The sequence below is a fragment of the Apis mellifera genome, linkage group LG1 (assembly GCF_003254395.2).
Source record: "Apis mellifera strain DH4 linkage group LG1, Amel_HAv3.1, whole genome shotgun sequence".
In the NCBI taxonomy this organism is placed as follows: domain Eukaryota; kingdom Metazoa; phylum Arthropoda; class Insecta; order Hymenoptera; family Apidae; genus Apis; species Apis mellifera.
In genome coordinates, this window is record NC_037638.1 from 22,552,459 (window position 1) to 22,573,651 (window position 21,193).

At 42.0% G+C, this 21,193-nt stretch overlaps 1 protein-coding gene and 1 long non-coding RNA gene across 2 annotated transcripts in view; one reads left to right on the top strand and one right to left on the bottom strand.

Moving 5' to 3' along the window:
* The first annotated feature begins 1,916 nt into the window (after positions 1-1,916).
* LOC408569 (mitochondrial import inner membrane translocase subunit TIM50-C) overlaps positions 1,917-21,193 on the top strand; it is a 30,440-nt gene continuing 11,163 nt past the window's right edge. The window contains exon 1 of the mRNA XM_392112.7: positions 1,917-2,252. The gene's annotated coding sequence lies outside the window, so the exon portion shown is untranslated. The remainder of the gene's footprint in view (positions 2,253-21,193) is intronic.
* Positions 13,464-14,576, bottom strand: LOC100578855. Its single transcript, XR_120637.4, has 2 exons — positions 13,827-14,576; positions 13,464-13,756 (listed from the first exon to the last, which is right to left on the bottom strand). It is a non-coding gene; the product is annotated as an uncharacterized LOC100578855 (long non-coding RNA).

Here is a 21,193-nt window from a genome sequence, read left to right on the forward strand (position 1 = left end):
CTTCGCTAAATCGAACGAGACTGCAATAAAATGGAGGAGGAAAGACTGTCGTGAAATGAAATTACGGGACGCTGAGCAAGCACGTAACACTTTTCACGACGACGTATCCCCGTGAAAATCCTGCAGGAACGTAGGAATTCAGAAATCAACGTTAACGAACGGATATTGCATCAGACGGCAATCAAGGAATTAGTTTCATTAAACCGTCTAAGGGTCACTCGAACTCCGATCAGTTTGAAAATTGACACGTTTGAAAGCACGATGCGAGGGAAGGGGGCACGTTCCGTCGAGAACACTTCCGCGAACTTTAATCTACCGTGTATCATTGAATTTATCGCAAGATATGTCGAATATCGATAATTTAATTACAACATATAACGAACATTAAAGACACGAATCGATCATACTCACCGATCAAATTCCTCCTTTCCTCGTTCCGTTATTAACCTTCCGCTATTAAATACCTCGAATCGCGTAATTTTCAAACAAATTTCCTATATATTTAATAAAACATAATCCTTCCAATCTCCTTTCGCGAGATTGATGATCGGAAAAAAAATTCCACGTGAAAATCGTTCGAAACAATTGACACTTAACTTGAGAAAATTCCAATATATTCCAAGAGGAAAGAAAGTGAACAAAGTGATATCTCTCGATATATATACATAATCGTAGACGAGATTGACATAACCCTCGATTCTCCGGATGCAAATCCGATCGAACGAGGTGGAGGAGAATCGAAAAGGGCGCGAAGATCGGTCGATTTATACTTTCCATATATTATTCCCTCTGCATCGTAAAACGATACTTCCATGGAATGAACACGTTGCCACGTGTGACAAAGGGCCACCACTGGCGGCCACTAAACGCATTACGTTGCCCGTCTACGCGCCTTCTAACACCTTCTAGCACCGTGTTCCAACCAATCTTTCCCCCTGTCGCGTACGCAAATACGCGTAAACGGCTGTAACCATCCGTATCCAACCGCTTACTGCTGTACTCCTCCAGATCGTGGAGGAGAGAGAAGAAGAAATATTCTTCGATGTATTCGAATAATAAACGAACCGTGAAAATATGTAACCAACCCTCGACTCCTGTCTCTCTCGACGCAACCTACTTTTATTTGTTTCCGTCGGTGGAAAGTTGGAAGCGGGGAGGAGAGAATAAAGAGGGAGAGGAAGAGAGGCGGCTTCCATCGGAAAATAGACCTAGGTCGCCTGTGGGGACAGATTCGTCCGGAGACACCTCCCTCCACCGTTTCGCCCCCAAGATGAAATTAAACTTCTTTGCTGTTTGCGCCGCGGCTTGTTGTTGCGCAATTTAAAACACCGGGGGGCAAACATCGATACAACAACCGATCAAGAAGTACAGGCAATGGGATAAAAGCCTCTCGAAAGTCGAGAATCTTTTTAAAAAGTTCCGAACTCTGCAATAATAACACCGTGAATTAATTCGCGATGATTAATTCGTGTTTGTATCGAAGCTTACGTTTTTTTCAGAGATTTCTTTTTAAGAAAAACAAATTCGAAAATTCATCGAATATCAGTGAAGAACATTGATTAATTCTTATGATTGAATAATCGATAGAGAATTATCGAAATTGTATTCTTCTGATCTTCTTTTTAATCATCTTCTTCCGTTCTTTAGAAGAGAAAACATCCAGTGTTAGAATTCGATGGCGAAACCGAGCAGGCAGAATGACTCGACCTACATTTCGCGACAACGTCGATGCAAACGCCGGCTGATACGAGAGTATTTTTGAAAATGACGGGAGGGGGGACGAGAAGAGAGAGCGAAAAGAGGAAGAGAGAGAGTCGGGAGACGGGACGATCGAACGAGCGAGTTCGTCTCTCGTATGCACACGCACACACTCGTGGGCCAGCGCTCGTTAAGCGCAGTGCGATTCCTCGAGATATCGTGCCGGCTTTAAATCAAGTCCGTCTGCCTCTCAACTGCTGACTGACTTTGAGCCAAGTCCACGGGCGTATACGTAAAACAAAAGAATCGTTAACGTCGAACCGCGACGACGACGCGCATGGAACCGCGGCGCATTCAAATGAGCTATTGGCCGTCGCAAAAATGACGACGAGAACGGGAACGGCCAAAACACGAGAAGGAAATCGAACCTGATTCGACCAGGAGAAGAATAAAACCAGCCTTCCCTCGCCAGTTTTTGTTCCTCAGTTTTCGATTGTTCGGCGAAACCTCGATGCATCACTTCCCGTCAATTTCTCTATATTGATTACGTGACGGTAGGAATGTTTTCAATGTTTTCTTGTTTTTTTTTTTTTTAAGTGTGTGTGCGTGTGCGTAGATTATTTTAAGATAAATTTCATAATTTTGCGGATACGAAATTCAATATTTTTCTTACATTTTTTACTTTTCGTATTTTGGATGTAATTATAAGAGATGAGAGTGTTTTCAAATATTTGGAAAGAATCGAATATCGGATTTTGCGAATAATCACGTCGGCGAATAATTGGATAAAAGTGAGGAAGGAAGTGAAATTTCGGCGGATCGGTTTTATTTTCGAAAGACCACTCGCTCGTTCGACTTGGAATCGATAAAATACCATTAATATATTTGACAAGTTTAAAAAATACCTTACCATCTTTTCCTGCCCTTTCCCGGTGGTCCTCGCGCAACCTGAAATTACCTTATAAAAGATCGCGCGGGGAACGTGCAATGAATTAACATTTAATCAAGCTATATCTAAATGCTTTCTCTCGAAGAGCACCGTATCTTTAATCGGGTTATAGAAGTAATTGCCTTAATAGCCGCTCAATGACCGTTTATTTTCGATCGTAAATTAATAGAAAGATGACACGGCGGACACGTTGGACAAAGTTGTTCTATAAATTGTTAAGATTTACGCGTCGATTAATAGGGTTTGGGCAATACGGTTTATTAATCGAAATCGGCGTTTGGCGCGATCATCGCCACGCATTTAAACAAGCTGTCGAGGCCGAGGTGGAAAATCAAATGGTAAGAAGAGTGTCGCGGCCACCGCTTCGCCACCACGGTGTTACATGGACGAGAAATGAGACCGGTTTCTCGTGCGAGCTACGTGTGTCCACTGTGTTCTTACAATAAATTTTAACACGGTACTATTATGTCGGGGATTAATAAGGATCTACATATGATTTGCTCTCTTGTTCCTCCTGTTTCTCGATCCCTCAGTTCTCACCATCTAATCACGACACCGAGAATATCATTAAGATATTTTATTTATATCGAATTAAAAGCTTATTGGATATATATATTTTTTTATTATAAATTGCAAACGTAAAGCTATTTATCTGTTTGTGAATTTCGTTAAAATACAAATCATACGTAGAAATTAATCATGATCAGATTATGATACTGAATTTGAAACTTTTATGACAAAAATTTTCACGTAATTCATTTTAACAAAATGGATAATCAGGACGCTTTATCAAGAAAAAAATTCCTTAACTCTAATTAAATAAATATGAGGACAATTTCGTAACATATATATTCGTTTATCACAATCACTTCCTTCTCCTCTCGTAAACACTCGTAAATCTATCTAAGGGAAGCACCAATGAAAAATAACGTAATGGAAGAAAGAGAAGAAGGAAAATCCGCTAATTGCGATTAAAAGAGATCTAATTTCACGGGCATCTTCTATTTTCGATATTGCTTCGATGAACGATCAATGAATCCACCCTCAATTGACGAGGTGTATCTCGTCTGAAAGGGACGGACGCGCGATGGTTGGCCGCGAAATCAAAAGGCGCGCATTACCACATCTGCTTTGAAGTTGCATCGAGTCGAGATCGATCTTTGAGAAACTCCATTTCTCGAGGACGAGGGCCACGCCGTCCCCCCCTCCGATGCGGGGATAAAGGGAAACGGACGACGGCAACAGACGACGGTGGAGATTGGTATTTCTCTTAGCGGGTAACGACGTGTTTCAAAAACACGCATCTAGCGCGGCTACCGTGTCGATAATTGGCAGGCCAACGGGGGGAGGGGAGGACAGATGGGACAGACCGCGGGTGGCCAAAAGGTCACGAGGCGCGCGGATAGGTGAGAACGTCTTGAAAAAGCGTACAAAGCGTTGGTTGATGGACGAAGATGAATTGGCTCGACGTGAATTCGCTCACGACTTGGATGGGGTGGCATCCAAGCGACAGCTCGTTCGAGATCGAGGACGATAAACGTTGAAATCGTTGCATCATTGAATATCATTTTTACCCATCTAACGAGGGGGAATCGTTGCATTGAAACCGATTTCAATGAAATTTCTCTCCCCCCTCCGTATTTCGCAATACGTTGTTCAATACAAACTGGCTCGTGAAATATTTAAGATCGAAACTCTTGCACAAACTGCATCACTAGAGACACACGTTTAATTTTAATCTCTCCTTTCTTTTACCCTATTATTGTACATCGACGAAGAAAAATTCCAAGATTATTGTCACTTGCAAGATATATACGTAAATATATCGAAAAGAAGAGAAAAATTCTCTTCTCGAGAAGCTCCCTTCTTTCCTTAAACGCCTACGCGTGGACAGTCGACGGCCCGTTTAATTTAATCCACCTTACAATCCGGCGGCATTCGAGGAGGCAAGCGAGGGGGGAAAGGGGAAAAAAGAGAGGCGCGCGCGGGCACGCGTGTACACACGCGAGCATTGGGACGAGCAGGGCGCTCGTAAAAGAGGGATAGAGCAGTCGATGCAGAATTGGCTCTGCCGGTGCTCATCTCCACTGCCTAGAAGCCGGTGCATCTCCGAATATGATTAGCATATGTATGAGTCGGCCAACCCCTTTCCGCAGCCTCGAACGAGTGACCGCGCATGTCACCGTCAACGTTCTCCTCCACCATCCCCCCTACCTCTCTCCTCAACGGTGGTCAACGTGCACGCACAAACGTACCCACGCGTGTGTAAACGTGTGTACACGTATACACGTACGGGCGTAGTGGACACGAGTCTGCCCCAGAAACTTCAATAATACCTTCCACGTCCCTCAATTACCTCCTATTTAATTACAACGCCGCATAATTAACGTCGCGAGAACACCCCTCTGGGTGATGCGTCGCCGCTTGACCGGTCAACTCCTGGATACTGGCAAGGTCGTGTCCTATATCTAAGTTGCCACGCATTGCGAAATCGAAGCTCGAGGAAGGAATTTTCAAGTTGGTGTTTCCAATTATCTTTGGTGGAAGGAATTTGAATTAAATAATTATCGTTTCGCTGATAATTATTACGATCCAAGCAGATATAACGTCTTCTGATATAAAGTTCGTCTTTCTCGTGGGATCATTTCTTTTTTTAATTAAAATACTATCAAAATATTGGGACAAAATCGTGGCTTTGATTGAGGTTGAGATGATGACCGCATGATTGATAATCTGATTACATGATTAGAAGAAAGAAACTTTGGTCGATCGAAGACTAGATCATTAACTTTTATATTAAAATCCGTATATGGATAAAATTTCGATCTGGAGTGAAAGAAGAATTCGAAAAGGGTGGCTTCTCACGCTTAAGGATAAATCGGGTGAAACTGTTTGAACAGCACGAGCAACGAAGCTCGAAATTCGTCGAGTACACGGAGAAAACGAGACACTTATCCGCTCTTCCGATGCACATGTCCGTAGCATTCCTATGGACGCGGCTAAAAAGATCACGCACGCTCGATAAAACTTTCAAGAGAGATCTCTGTCGGTTGCATAATGCACGAAAGCATGGACAGTGAGAAGCGGCTGCGAAGACGCGAGCAGTTTCTCACGTTGCATCCTTGCCAAGGAATTCTGTCCTCGCGCGTTGCTGACCTTCGTCCACTTAAGGAATCCGATCGCGACGGCAGGGAAATTAAGTTAGTCGAAAAGAATCGAGTCGATTCGAGCTCGAGTGATTTAGAAAATAAAATCCGTATATAGAATAATCGTTTCGAAGAAAAGAAAAACCATATTGCGTAATTTCCTATAATTTATAATTTCTTGACGATAATTGGAGCGTATCAAATCGTTTCAAATAAATACGTGGAATGTAATTCGAAACGTATGTTTTTCGAGCCTTTAGCTTCCATTCGAAAAAGAAAGGAAAGAAAGAAGGAAAGAAATGCTAAAAGCAATCAAGTTTTTCCCTTTTACGTTTCGTTAAAGCATCGCATCACCCCGTATAGATCTGTCATCCTCTTTACATCGTGGATTTTAGCATTCCACCTTTCTCTTCTACCGCTGAAATCACCATTGAAAGGAAGGAAATTCCAACTCCGCGACGAGGACGCAGTTGGCCGCCATTCCAAAAAAGGACATCGTAAATTGTGAAAAGTGGAAGGAATGCTCGGATAAGCGTGCGAGATCCCGAGGGGAATACCTTAAAGCGAAAGGCTGTACACTTACACAATTCTCTTACACACATATATATACATACACACACATATATATATCGAAGTTGAGTTTAGAACGATCGAGATATTGGACTAATTTGAGGATAATCGCAAATCGATGAACGATCGATGAATATAATGGAAACGTTCTAGGGCAGAATCGGAGAAACTGCATTACCAGGCGGAGAGCGTATATACAAATGGATAGGAGGTACATAATAGGAAACGATTGGTCTTTAATTGGCCACATCTGATTGGAAACGACCCTCCAGCCATTCGCCACTTCTATAGGCCGATTATAAGCTTGAGAGAGGGGAGGGGAGGAGAGAGAGGAAGAAACGTCATAACGTTTTAAGCGCGGTTAATAGCGCGAGCTACCAAAAACATGAATTTCGCCCCGGTTGAGCGTAATCGGTTCAGTTTCGATCCAAAGAGAGAGAGAGGAAGAGGTTCGAAACTGCTCTTTACGGGAATCTCCATAATTGAATAAAATTTGAATAACATTTTCGGAAACAATACTCTTAAACGAATAAAGTTAAAAGCTAATTGGCCGAGGTAAAATGTTTAGCCGAAAACGGCCCGTCTCTTTCAACCTTATTCGGGGTTATTCGTTTCCCACGATCGCACCTCCCCCCTTTTTTTTACCCCTCCCTCCTCCGCTTTGCCGAGTAGATTTGAAAAAAAAAGAAAAAAAAAGATAATCGGAGCTATTGCGTGAAAGCCGGGTCGATGAAAATGAAAAACTGATTGAAAAGTGGGTGCCTTAACCGCTCTGATGGACTATCGATCGCCGCGACAAGAGCGAAAGATACAGTTTTGATCCGACTGGGCGGGTAATTGTCTTCCCCGGGATTGGCATACAATTTCCGGCCAAAAATGTCTCTTCCAGAGCGGATTATTTCTTGTCGTTCAACCTCTCGGTTAAGTGTTTTCCGGGAAAAAGTAGATAGTTTCGACTTCATTCAAAATGATTCTGTCAACGATGAAAGTCAAAAGCAGACGTTTTTTTTTCTTCTTTTTTTCATCCTTTGTCTCTTGAATCGAAATATCGAATAGATTCCAAAAGTTCTCTCTCCAAAATCGAAAAATCTTCTTCCACCGATAAAAGAAAGAATAATTCTTCGTGTTGCTCTCATCCTCTTGGAAACGAAAAAATCGAAAAATCTTCTTCCACCGATAAAAGAAAGAATAATGCTTCGCGTTGCGTTGCTCTCATCCTCTCTGGAAACGTTAAGACCGCGAAACGATAGGGAAAGATTGGCGGAGAAACTGTGGCCCTTTCACGCGGCAGCTTTCAAGACGGCGGCGGCGGCGGCGCGTCGAAGTGACGGACTTAGATTAACTTAGGAAAGAGGGTGGTGTAAGTTCAAAGGGGCGTCACGGCGCCATACGCCACCACGAAGTATTCGAAGAACGACTAGAGAGAGAGAGAGAGAGAGAGAGAGAGAAATTCGGTAATCTGAATCGAGAGAAGTGGGAGGGAAGGGGTTGGGCAACATTGCGCGAGAGAGAACTTTAACAAATTTACGCGCTGCAGGGTGCAAGAGGAGGCGAGGCGCGCGTGTGTGCGAGTTCCTTGCCTGTGACACTGAATAAACGCGAGGCTTTCGTATCGATTATAGAGAAGGAGATTATAGAGGAAAGGGTGAAACGACAGCAACAAACAAACAAACAACGCGAGTATCGATGCGATATTCGATGGTGATCGGCTCGAATTCGTACGTCTCTGGCCCCTCCCTCCCAGCCTCTTTCCCTCCATTTCTCGAAAAGACGACGTTAGACGCGGCTCGAATACAGAATTAGCTCGGAGGTAATTGATCCTTTAAATGAACATCTTGAGGGAGCTCGCCGGGATGAATTCGCGATGAGAACACGCTAGTGCGAAACGGTGTCGTCGTTAACGCTTTGTCGGATGAAGGGACTTTATCAGTTGGCCGTAGACGCGGCGAAGTGTCTCGGAATTATACGGGTCCCAACGTTCATAAATCATGTAGAGCCGCGCCGCTAAATCATATTTCTGGGATAGCAGCCTTAAACCTGGCCGGGCTGCATGCGAGCGTTACGCTTTCCACGTGAGGAAAACCACGGGGAATCGAGAAGAATCCGGCACGTGGGACAAGATACAGGAAGATTTCCTTTGTAAAACTCGAGTCGAATGAGATTCGAGTTATCGATAAATTCGCTCGAAGACACGAAAATTTCGATAGGTTTAGATGATGGTCCTTGATTCGAATTCTTTCACAATTTTATACTCGGTGTCCATGCAACGTGAAAATTTGAAATTTTCACAATCGAGAATACCGGTTTAAAATATTCAACCAGTTTTAAAAGCTAATGGGGGAAAGCGTTGAAAGTTGGAGAAAAAGTAGGAGGGAACGGAACCGTTTGTCGAAACGGAACGTCGCGTTGAATTCTCGAAGCGAATACACAAAGGACAAGATTGCACAGGGAAGGTGTACAAATATGTATAAATAAATGTATTGGGAGCGGCGTTTGGGAGCGTTAGAGGGAAACGCGTGTGGCAGGGGGCGAAAGGGTGGCGAAGAGGAGCGAGCCATTTAATAATCAGTAAACTAGTTACAGCCTCGCATACATTCATGCAGAAGCGGCCTAGCTCGGTCGCATGTGCACCCTGAATTATTTACAGCGGAGGATGACCGCTCGCCAAAATGGACTTAGAATTCGCAATTAAGGTGCACAGCTCCATAAGCCCGAAACGCATTATCGCATTATTATTAAAATCGGGTAAAGCCGTCGCGTTCACCTTGCGACCGCAAAATGCAAAGAGACCTTCGCTTAAGCGGACGCTGCCTGGTCGGGAAGGAAAAGAGCGATCGAAGGAAAAGAGGAAAGGATAAACTAGAATGTGACGAATTGTTATACACACTCATCCGTTTGAGAGAACGAAACTTACAACAAGCTGGATTAAATTTTCATGGGAAGTATAGGTTATACGTATAGGTTATCAGAGTTGGACTAGGAAATTCTGGTACGGAAGACTTGTTTGTGCGACAATTTTGTTCACGGATGGGTGTAACATCCACCACTCGCCACCACAATGCTTTCGAATAATCGAAATTCAATCAGAAAGCGTTGCAATGTATACAGGGGAAGCGGCAATCAAGCGTGGGTATGGTGAAATGAAAAAGCTCGTGGATTAACGCGTAGCGGTGTGCATAGATAGTCGGCATAGATACGGCGATCAACTTTCTGCACACGGGCTGATTGATATTTAAACAAGCCACGAGATGCAAATAAACAAGCGAAGATGTAAATAAACAAGCTAAAAATATGTGCAAACAAATATAGGAGAGATACAAACTGTGACACGCGTGTTCCAATTTTTGATACAAGAAGTTTAAGCTCTTTTTTTTTTATAAATAATCCGAATGATCATGTTATATTCCGTTCGTAACGTATGCAATATCTGGCTTAGCTTTCGGAATGGATTTTTTTTCCTATAATATTTCCCGGATCAAGAGTGCAAATTCAATTGTCAAACAGGTAATGTGAAAATTTAATTAATCAAGTGGATTTTTCCATTTTTGTTAAACCATTCGCCGTTTATTAATAACAGAGGAACGTTTCAACAAAATTCAACCACCTTTGAATTCATCGAGTGGACGCGCCAGCGTTTGCTCAATTTTTTTTCCTCTCTCTCTCTCTCTCTCTCTTTTTCTGTTTCCGCTTTTTTATTATTATTTAGCGCGGAAACACTGTGACTCTTGGACACGCAATAACGGAACAAAAATTTCCTAGAACATTCCGCGACGCCAAGTGCAAAGGCTTTTTATTGAAACGGGCGGCCGAATGGATTGCGTACACATTCGAGAGGGACCATGGACCGTGCATGCAAATTTTATATAGGTTAAATAGGGCAAGTTCCAGAAATAATTATCCCAGTCTCTCTCTCTCTCTCTTCATTCGTTGTCTTACTCACTTTTGCCTAACGCATCGTTGTTTTACATATTTGTCTTCGACCGTCCACGATCAAAAAATCATGTTTCCAGGAAATAAATGATTTTGATATTTTTAAGAACAAAAAAAATATATATATATATGGAGATGAAATTATTTCTCGAAGATCCCATTATTTTAATCAAGAAATAACGAAGAAATATATTTCGACATAGCAAATTAATAGAATAATTTATATTTTCAAAAAAATGAAACTTCTTCCGTTTCAAATTAAATATCTTTTAATTAACTCCTAAAAATGCTTGAAACGCTTTCTTATATTTGTAGAAGTTTTTAAACGCGCGTTCTCTAATTTTCTTCAGAAAAACGTATGTGCAAGGAAAGAACAATCATATATATATATATATATCGTATGTAAAACGAATCGTCCCACCGAGCTAAAAGAAAAATTATTAAGAACTCGACGCGATACTTAAAGATCGAATGGTAACCCAGAGGGTTGAGCTACGACATCGTTGTTGCTAATTCCCAATTTCATGCGCGGAAAACTATAAATCGACGAGAAGAGGGAAGGATTAAACGGCAATAAGTAAAGCGATCGGTGTACGCTCGCGTTCCTACACACTGCATAAATCCTCGATAAGCTGTAACCGATTTTGCCCTACGTGCGAATCGCGCGTGGCCATTGCTTTTCCATCAACTCGCGATTATCCCTTCGGAAGTAACCGAAAATTGTGGAGCGATCGAGGAAAACGGACGCGTTAGAGTCGATCGTCTCCGTCAAGATTAATCGAATCCCGCGTGCAAAGAATAATTAAATTTCTGCAAACCGAAAGCTAAATAGATGCAACGAGGATCACGAGAACAAGGCCCAATTGAAATTCGGGATTCGTAACAGGAATTTTCAAGATAAGTTTTATACGAAACTATAATTAATTTTAATTAGCTCAAAGATTTTCATTTTTACCAGCTTTGATTAATTTTCGCACTGTATCGCGATATTGGTGTTATATAAATACGATAATGACTCGACTTGTTGTAAATGAAAAAACTTTTGGTATCCTTTTTATGCAAATATGCGAGAGGATAGATTTTAAGAGAGGGGTCGAAAAATATTAAGCAGCAGTGGATTAGACGGTAACGAGTAGAAAGAAAAATTTAATTCCAGGCGTTGCGCGCTTACCTTTCCGGCAAATTATCCTTCCCTCTCCCACTCCTCTTCCTGGAATCGCGGGAATATGTAAGAAATGTGCGATATAAAATTCCTGGTCCCGGTTGAAACGAAAGGAAAGAAGACACTTTCTTTTTTTTTCTTTTCTTCTTTTCCTCTCACTTTTTTCCCGTATTCTCGCAGGGAGGGGGAGGGATAGGTAACTGCGCGCTAACTGAAATTAAAGTAAAGGAGGGAAAGTGCGCGCGAATTTAATAAGAGGGAGTGGCCGGTGGTAACCCGTCGCGCAACATATTACAACGGGTATGCATCGAAAATATTACGCGTCCATGGTGTAATCTCTAACCCGTTAGAGGTTGCCTTCATAACGAATAATTAATTAGTCGAGTCCCTGGATATGGACACACATAGTCGAAATGTGTTCGATCTCCCTCCCCTTCCTCCTCTTCCTTCTCCTCCTCTTCCTCCCCTCCCCCGTATATTCCGTTGGCAATACCTTAATTCCAGCCACCGCCTAGGAAGTAATTAAACGTCCGATGATTATCTATTTCCTACCCAGAGACCTCCGTCCCTATCTATCTCTCCGTCTCCCTCCATCCTCCTCCCTCCTCGCCACTGGTAGCCACCTTTGCACAATGACGATGCCGCCACCAGTTGAACCGGAAATTGCCACGGAATCAGGGTTAGCCTCGCACGCTCGGCAACATCACACATCGACATAACGCACGGTGTGCTTACACGTACACGCCATTATGGGGAATCGGGCGCTTGGAAATTCCTGGCTGGGATGGTACCTGTGTACCTGAATTAGCATCCCTGCTCGAAACAGCCGTTTTGAACTTCCTAACCCCCTCCTCTTCCTCTTCCTCCTCCTCGTACCTACCACCGGATGATCCTGTACTCCTCCTTTGCCATCAAACGCACAAATCGCCTTCCGTACGACGACCGTAGTTTCGAGAAAATGATGAGTTGTGTGATTCGGAACGCGTTGGATCTCTCTTCTTCGTCGCGTTTGATTTTTATTGTCACTCGTATTGTAAAAATATAGGATTTTTAAACGTTTAAGGATAAATTTATATTCCGTCGAATTGGGAAAGAGGTAAAAATTCGGTGTAATGAATCGGTGTATGGAATAAGGAGGAGAGGATTCTATGAAAAGTGATCAATGAAGGGGCAAATATTTAAACGGTGGAGAGCCGGTTCGATTTTAGATATTTGAGTTTCGGGGGAAAAAATCCAACCGAACGCAGAGGGAATTTAATTTAAAGCCGGGTCAGGCTCTCTCTTCTCTTTTTTCTTTTCTTCTCTCTCTCTTTCTCTCTCTCTCTCTCTCATTCCTCGGTGAACTTACGAACTTGTTCTTTAACTTGTATCGAACGAACGTGAGAAAGAATTCAAACAGCGAGCGAGTGGCTTCGGCTCGAGCCGCGCCGCCTCGAACCCCGCTTTAATCCTCCGCGCTCCTACCGTGATATAATTTACCGTGTAATCAAGTGAAGCATCGCAGTGGGTTACTCGAGCCATTCCTAGCCGTTCCCGGCTCGAATTTTTCCGCTCCCTACGTTCGCGATAATGTAAGGTCGGGCAGGGTACACCGATGTTTCATCATCGTTTCGATAACGCTATGTTAATAGCGCGCCGTTGCACGTGCGCGAATGTATAAGTGATGGTGGTGGTGGTGATGGTGCACGTCGCCACGTATTAATTTCTCATCCGTTCACGGTACAGAGGATGAAACATGATCGAAATCATCGACGAAAATGCGGCCCGAGTTATACACCTATGATGATAACACGCGATCCACAAAAGAAACACGGTTTACACATACACGGAGTATCTTTCCTCGTTTTTCTTTTTTTTCCCCCTCCTTTTTTTTCTTTTCTCTTTTTTTCCTCCGTGAAAAATAACGAACAACGAAAATGTACGCGCACATTCGACGGTAAAATTGAGACGAATCCGTAACGAAACACTCTTTCCAACGAATCGTTATGAATGAAACATTTGTATTGTGTATATTTTTTTTCCTCTTTAATCTCTCTCTCTCTCTTTTCTTTTCTTTTCTTTCTTTTAATCTTATATGTCTATCATGTAACATTTCAGTGGGATAGTTGCGAAATATTCATAACACAACGTTTGCGTGCAAAAACATGGGTTTTATTCGTTTATCCTCTCAAATCAATCGAATAATCTTTAAGAGAGAAGGACCACGTTATCTATTCGAGAGTAGCGGGAGAAGAATAACGGGCTAAGGAATTCCTCCTGAAGACGTCCCGACGGTACTCGAACGTCGGCAATCCGTTTTCACTACAGACAGAACGAAATCCGTTGTCACATGTTTCAATGAATAACGGAGCAAAGGAGCGTTTCATCTTACCCAATTTACTCGCCATCCTTCCTTCCTTCCGTTCGAACAGGCGACGCTACTCCGTTGCTACTTGCAAGCGCATATTATGTACAACGATGCGTGGTAATAGATTATCCATATCACGATGCATATCAGGTACAGAGTCGCGTACATGATCGAGATCCGGAATATCCATACGAGGAAACTGCTCTTCCAATTCATAGATTGATTCATGTTCGAAGAGAATGGGGAGAAAATCGATGGTGTATCGATGGGATCCACTTCTTCGTCGAAGCAAAACGAACGATGCTCCTCACGATCGATCGGAAACGCGAGGAGAAGAGCAACTGGATCGACCCCAGAAAGAGAAACAGTCGTTGTCACGTGTCACGCGATATTACGTATTCACGCATAGAAACGGACCACCACCTTCTGTCGCGTCCTTCTGTCCCCCTTCCTCTCGTTCGCGCGCGAGGCAATGAGAAAAGGAGAGAAACCCGGTCGACCGACACCTCCGCTTTTTAATAATCGTCTCGGGATAAATCTCGAAGCAGCGTGAAATACGTGCGCGGTTGCGGCCGTTCCTCGACATCGACAGTTTCGGCAATAACTGTTTTCGCGGCTATGCGGCGCAGAGCGGAGCGTGGCAAAACAGCGGAAACAAGCGACTGTAAACAAACGAGGATCTCGTTTCGCCTCGTCCCGTTTCGTCGAGCATACTTCGAATTTGTTTACGGGGCGAGCGAGGCCCTCCTTCCGGACCCTTGGCCACCTTGATCGACATTGTATCAACGCGCACGTACAATAATTTTCGTGTTAGACCCGATCCATCTCAATTGACATTTTTCTTTTATCGATTAAATATATATATGTTTATACGTATTTATATATTCGATAATATATAGGATATATATTTCACGAAAAAATCGTGGATCGAATGAAAACAGCTCGATGTTAATTTCTTCGATATTCGTGTGATCGATCGAGTGTGATATTAATAGTATTATATTGTATCGCTTTGCTGTAACAAAAGATGAAATCGTGTAGTATGAAATATATAAAAGGGACGATGTAGAAGGAACTAAGTTTCTTTTCTCGGGAGGAAGAAAATACGATATCAAAGTTTAAAATATAGTTTGAAGCTCTTCGCACACATCATTTCGCTCTGTCTTCATCTCGTTTCATCTAAAGCAAACTTAAATTGGTTACAATAATTTATGATACATAAATTCGACATTTTTCTACGTCCACTTTTGCTTTATCCTTTTAAAATCGAATCTTCGAAAAATGTTCACAAAAACGTTTCCACGAACGATCCAGTAGTGATCATCAATTCTTTGCAAATTGGATTCGATATTGCGATTGGATGAGAAGAGAAAAAAATCTGTTTTCCAAAAAACGAAGCTCGATCTTGGAATTTTCTTAGAGGCTTGATATTTTAGAATATCAAGATTATCATAGTTCCTCCGGAACGTTTTTGGTTTGGTGGCGGAGGATCTGTCGGAACTCGTCAAACCTCGTTTAAGACGAGGTCGGTCCAAAGTAGAAACTGCAACCTCATTCGTTAATTTACACGGTTGAAAGTTATTGCCAGAGAACCCCCCATGGGGCAACTGTCAATTCCTGGTGGGTGGCGCTTGTGTGTCGTGTAACGAGGAATTCTCACATAAATCAGAGTTATTAATGGATCCAAGGGTGTCGGGGAAGCGTGTCCCGGGGAAGAAGATCGACCGCGGTATGACCTCGACAAACATTTAACTAATCTTGTGTACTCAGCCTCAAACGAGCCCCCTAATTTAATAACAAACGTATGCTGATGCCAAGCATCCGACCGTGTTGCATATTCATCCTCGATTAATGATCCTCATTTCGAACCCATTACACCCATGTAATAAACGTAAGAAAAATCGAATTATCTCGGTATTAATATTGATTCTGAAACTGGTAGTAATTCACTGGTAATCAATTATTTATCTAAATTGTAATGAAATTAAATTTGAATCTTTTATCGAAAAGATGTGTCTCTACATTCTACAAAACGAAACTTTTCAGATATCCTTCGATATAAATAAAACACAAGTAGCAAAAATTTTCCAAATTTCCAAAATCCAATGAATTTTAAAATTCCTGTTCGACCGAGCGAGCAAAATTCGAGAGCAGCGAAGAAAAGGAGGGAAGAAAAGAATCGAAAGAACGAGTCTCTCGGGGAAAAAAATAACGAAATTGTAGGAAACAAAGGAGGGATAAAATATAGGGGGAAGGGGGCAGCCACCTATTTCGTGAAAATAATTATTCAGCAACTACCGCTCTTGTAGTTACCATTAGCAACGCAGCGAAGGCAATATTCCAAGCATCGGTAATCGTATTTAAAATTGACAAATTTGTCGCGATGTTCCTCCTGTCGTGATGCTCGTCGAATCTCCTCTCCCTCCTGTATAATTTGTCCCGGGGTACCGCGCGGGGAGGGGGGGAGAGGGGGTTCGTTAACGACGAGCAATTTGTTCGTCGAGTGTTTATCGGGACATTCGTTTCACGGAAATGTAATGAGGCCTGAAAAAGAAACTGGAAAGTATCGCAACTTTTTCACCAGACATCGGTCTCTATCATTTTATTATTAATATACAATCTCGCGCTTGATTTCTTCTCCTCGATCGGGCGGCTAGCTAACGATTGCTATTTAACGAGTTCAGAGAAACGACTATCGAGTAAGGGGGTGGAGGGGATCTTGTAACGACTGGGAAAGGAGGGGGAGGTAACGACTCGTTGGAAATTCGAGGTAGAAATATTTAGGAAAAGTGAAAAGCAAGAAATGGAGAATAAGTGAGAAAGGAAGAGGGAAAGAAAGGAAGAGGGGAAGAAAGGAAGAGGGGATTTTTTTTCCATTTCATCTTCGAAGAGACGTCGATTAAAGATGAACCGCGTTTGAATTAACCGATGCGACGAGAAAAATGCAACAAATTGCATCTCGTCGATCCTTTCCTCTCCCTCCCTTCTCTCTCTCTCTCTCTCAATTTCGTCTCGTTTCGGTTTCGTTTTTTGCGTGGGAGGGAGAAAATTTGGGCCGCCACTCCGTTGTGCCGGTCGATTTAAGCGAAAAGAGTTGGAGTAACAGTTGGAGCGCACCGATGCGTTCGCAAAAGCTCAACGAGTTAAACCACGAACTCGATTGGACGTCTGAAAGAAACTGTGCAACAAATGCGCAAAGTCTGGCCCGGGCACGGCCAAGTGCTTAGTCGTTTGACTCCTCATTTCTACTCCCGCAAAAACCTGGATAACGACTTTGTACTTGATTCGCTATCGACGTTATAAAACTTCCTCCCTCTCTCTCTCTCTCTTCCTTTCTCTATCCATCATTGCGTAACACGAATGTGTTCCGTTGTGTCAATATCGAAATCTCTTCGGGGCGGGGATGTGCGAACAGGCTAGAAAATGTATGGAATAATATATCTCGATGGCGATAATCGGAAAATTAATTGAAACGATGCCAGGGAAAATCGTGCAACCGGGAGATCATTTTGACAAATAGTCTATTTAAACAAATAATCTTCGATAGTTTGTAATTTCCATTCGAAAATATTATAAAATGAAATGTTATAAGATATAATAGATACTTCTTGTTCATTTAAATTTTAAAAAATACGTATTTTACGTAAATACGAATATGTTATAAAATAATAATAAGATGCATTTAATTATCGGGATTATATACGATATTCCGATTGCGAAGACAGTATATTTAAAAGCAATGAGGAAAGGTTGTTGTATCGCGTGATACATTGTTAAAAGTTGGCGATCTCGGTGGCACGCACGTATTCAGCGAAGGGATGGAAGAAGAACTTTGCAGAACAAACCGTTCGGAAGGATTACCGCGAAATAGGATACACAAGGTGTGGCAGGGAAGCATATAGGTACTTGTAAAGAAAACAATCTCGCGTGCGCAAGAAAATATTTTCAGAGAAAACGGTTCCCCCGCGTAACGAAATTAACCAGGTTGCGTATATGCATGCAACCGAGTATAGCAAAATTCCTAAAGCTTAATCCGCTTCGCGCAAAGATCATACGTTTATTTTCATTTAAATGAAATGGATATTTTTATCGTTCCCGTTCTTAGGCAAATTCTTATTGAAAAATTAACAGTTTTAGTTTTTCTTTTATATGTATATAGTAGTTATTTTTGTATATAAATTACTTATCTTTTTTTTAACGTGATTACAGCGATCGAAATAGATTCTAGATTTTTATCACACGTATGTTAAAACTCTACTATTACAATGATCGCTAATGAGCCATTATCTCGTGCACGGAACAAGACGTTCGGCCTCTTCAAAATTCAGCTGACTATCACTGATTCTTAAGTCACAGCGCGAGCTACCATCTGCATTTTTTAAACGTCTTGAGCATCCGTTAAGCGATGCACATACGAACGATGCTTCGTCGATGACATCGTTTTAAGATTAAGGTCGACGGTGTTGCACTTTGGCGTATTAACATTCTTGAGTGGCACAATTTGTCCCTTTCTCTCCCTGCATCTAATAATCCGGATCGCTAGCGTTGCAACCCCGTCGTAAAATATTGTCACACTTTTATCTCGCGTTGGATTAAACTACAAGCCGCACAAAAATTCTCTTCGTAACTTTACTCGAATAATTATTTTTTTCCATCCGTGCGTTCCTTTTTAAAACTTTCCTCTTATATAAATTAATAACTATAGGAAGAAGGGGAAAAAGAAAATAATGACATACAATATCATTACACGTACAAAGAAAAATTGATGGTTAATCGCAGAGCAGTCCATAAATGTCCGCAAACGTGGCTTCTAAAATGATTAGAACGAGGGCACGTGGCAGTTCATTGAAGCGTGCAGCAACCGATGTTGCCCGATCCCTCGTATGCGCCCGATCCACAGATAATATCGTAATTTTTATAAGCCCCTCTTCCCCTCCACCGATGATCCTCTATTGTTATATCTTGCACCTGCACCTTGTCCAACCCTCGCATCGAGGTGCATATTGACCGACCACTTTCACCGGTAACGGGAGCTTTGTGATCGAACGTCGATCGAAGGGTGAAAAAGGTTGATAACGGGTGGCCTACTTTCCCTAATTTATTTGTCCTTGGACGCTACGTTCCTCGACGATCGTTCCAAAACGGTGTTCCATCTCTCGATCTCGATCTCCAATGGCCGTCGAACCGAGCCACGTGGGCCTACTATGGATCTGGCTGATCCATTCACGAAAGTGTGGCGCGGATCGCTAATTAATCAAACGAAAAAGCGATTTAATTAGCGCAAAGATAGCGTATCTGATTATCCGGCAGCGCAGCCCGCGCCAACGTGAACGCTCGCGTTCAATGTGTACGTATTGCGAAAGTGGCGGCCTAATGATCGCATTCCCAGAAATCCCACGCGAGGGTGGGTGTCGACGACGCACACAACGTACAGACTCGGTGGACATTTCGTGTCGTAGGCGCGTACGTGCCACGGAGAATTATGCCGATCGATGGCGAATTGGTGGCCAACGGACGAAGAAAAGAGAAAGAGAGAACGTGTGATAGATAGTTTTGCATGTTATTTATTATGTGCATAATTAGAGCGAGGAACAACGAGCGAGCTGTTGGAAACGTTCTTCGTGGAGCACACACGATGTCGTTGAAGAAGTCGTCGAGAAATCACGGTTTGCCTTGAGGGAAACTGCTGTTTGCGCGGAACGTTGTACAGCTTTCTCCGTACCGTAAATATAATTTCGTGGGATAAAATAGACAAAAGTAATGAAAAATTGAAAATTCTTGCGGTCGATGTTTGTATAGAATTTTGGGGAAATTAGAGATTTTGTATCGAATTAAATATTAACTGTATTCGGTTCAACTTCAATCTTTTCTTCGTGTGTATATATATATACTATAGTATTGGAAAGACTTAATTTGAAGGAAACGGTATCGATGAAGAATATAATTCATGCATGAAATCAGTTATCTCTATTCATTCGCGAGACTTGACTGATTTATGAGGCATAAATTATATAGTGTATTTTGAACGGAGACTTCAAATATATAGACGAAACTTTCGATTTAATTAAAAACAAATAAAGTTCGATGAGGAAGATAATCGTTTTATAGATTACCCCGACGTTTATTCATGAAGTAGCTAATTCCTGCTAGCAACTATAAATCATCGATGGCACTCGAGGTCGGTACGAGGTAATTAAAATATCATTTGAACGTTCGTGGAGAATTATCGTAACGGTTGCTTAAACCGAACGATTACTTGGAAAACGTTAGATTCCAGGTGTCGAGGAGATACCTATCTCTTATTATTATCCCGATAAAATTGGTAATTAAACCGTTTTCCAGCAACACTTTGCGCGTAATATGTGCTCCTAGTCCAAATGCAGCATATGGCCCGACATGCTCACAGTGCCAGGATACCATCCTTTAAATTCGCCGTTAAAGTGTGTTGCGCCGTTTACAGCTCGTGCCAGATATTTCGCGGGGTTTATCGATCATTCATGCTGACGAGGGGGTGTAGCTCAATCGAATGGGGTCCCTTTCTCCTAGCTTCCATACGCTTCCTGCCTCGTTTCCAATATTCTCAAGAGAGGAAAATATATCTCGTCGATGTTGTATATTCTTTTAACGAAATGATCAATTACGAGTGGAATGGAGATTTCATTCGCCGAGTATCGAATCCGTTTCGAATAATCCTCGTTAATTTTTTTTCCAAACAATATCTATCGTTATATGTCTATATTTTCGTGTCCTGTATCGTCAACACGCGACGCATTTCAAAATTCCCCTTGTAAAATGAATCACCTCGAAATCGTGCACACGCTACATTTAGATTTAAATAGCACAAAAGAACATTCAAGATATTAAGATTATATATATATATATATATATATATGTGTGTAAAATCAATCCTAGATATAAACAAAGAAATAAATTTACAAAGATGTAGATTGGACAGCCAATGCTTAAGAGATCGATAATCTAGAAGATTTATCGATAAACAAAAATTAATAAACGAAGAGGCTTTACGAATGAATACGAAGGAAGACGAGTGTTTGCCTCGTTCCAACCTCGATATAATTTACGAAAGTTCACCCCTTTAGCATCAGCCCTTATTTTCTCTCTCTCTCTCTCTCTCTCGTGATGTAATGGGTGCATAAATTATACAGTTTGAAATATGCTAATGCTAGGCTTAACCGGAGCCGCTATATCAAGGGACGTAATCTAATAAAAAAGTCGGCATCCTCGGAGGAAAGTCCGAGAAACGTTCTCGTATTCAATGCCGTTTCGTGGCCAACGATAAGATCGGATGGTTAAAGCTGCGCGCGCAGCTTTTCTGTATCGCGCTAATTACGAGATCGTTCTAATTAATCGAGAAAAATCAGCATCAAGGT